We start from the raw sequence: 1,068 nt of genomic DNA on the forward strand, positions 1-1,068 counted from the left end.
GCCCGCCCGCTCGCTGGCTCGCTCGGCGTCCCACTCCAAACTTTTTTTATTTGCCTTTTAATTGGTTGTTATTCCTCCAAATGAATGATCTCTCTCTTCTTTCCTAAAAGCAAACACAAACTCCTTTGGTTCGGAAGAGGTCTCGGCGGTGCTTTTTGGTTTCTCTGGAGATTTTTTTTCACCTCACAGCAACGATCTTTTAAAAGGCACCTTTTAGCTTCTTTCACCACATCTCATTTCCTTATTTTTCTTCCTTCCTGTTTTCTCGTATTTTTTTAACCCCAAATTGAAGGGGATTATAAAAATAAAAGAGAGTGGAACGCTTGCGGCTTTTTTTTTTTTTTAATTCTCTCTCTTTTCAAACTCTGCGAACAGCACCTCAAAATAATATACAAGTGTGTGAGAGAGGGGAAAGAAAGCAGCCAACAGCTCAAACACCCGCTCAGAACAGCTCTAACAACACGCTCTGTGTAGGTGACTTCTTTGACCAAATTTAGCAGCGGCTAATCATTAACATTCTGATACATATTCACAACCGTCCGTGGGGGGACCGCGGAGCATCCCGGGAGATGTAGTCCACCCCCGGCGACCGCAGCTGAGGATTCGGCCAGATTGACTACAATCACCGGCCGGCCACGCGACCGCTCTGGGGCGATTTTCAAGCGCCCCGCCCACCCCGGCGCAGTAGGCGTCTCCAACAACCAATCAGAGATGGCTGAACATTAATCGCCGTCTGTGTTACTGCCCATCATTTCATTGCTGACAAATGGCGAGCTAGCGGGGAGGAGCCGGCCAGGCTGGAACCCACGTGGGGGCCGGGCGTCGTCGGTGGCTCGGACCAATGAATGGAACAGGACGGGGTTAGCGGAGGCGGGGCGGAGATGGCCCGCCCAAGGCGGAGCTTCGCCTCGGCTGAAGTTCCTTAGCGCGAGCGTTCGAACCTGGGAAACATTTGTTCGGCTGTCAATCAAAGTAACGTGGGCATGGGAGCAGCGGTGACTGCTGCTGCTGTTGCTGCTGCCCTGGCTGCATCTTCAGAACTGGGTGTTGGTAGCGATGGTGGAGGCA

This window comes from Neophocaena asiaeorientalis, unplaced genomic scaffold (assembly GCF_003031525.2).
Source record: "Neophocaena asiaeorientalis asiaeorientalis breed wild unplaced genomic scaffold, Neophocaena_asiaeorientalis_V1.1 scaffold249, whole genome shotgun sequence".
Taxonomy (NCBI): domain Eukaryota; kingdom Metazoa; phylum Chordata; class Mammalia; order Artiodactyla; family Phocoenidae; genus Neophocaena; species Neophocaena asiaeorientalis.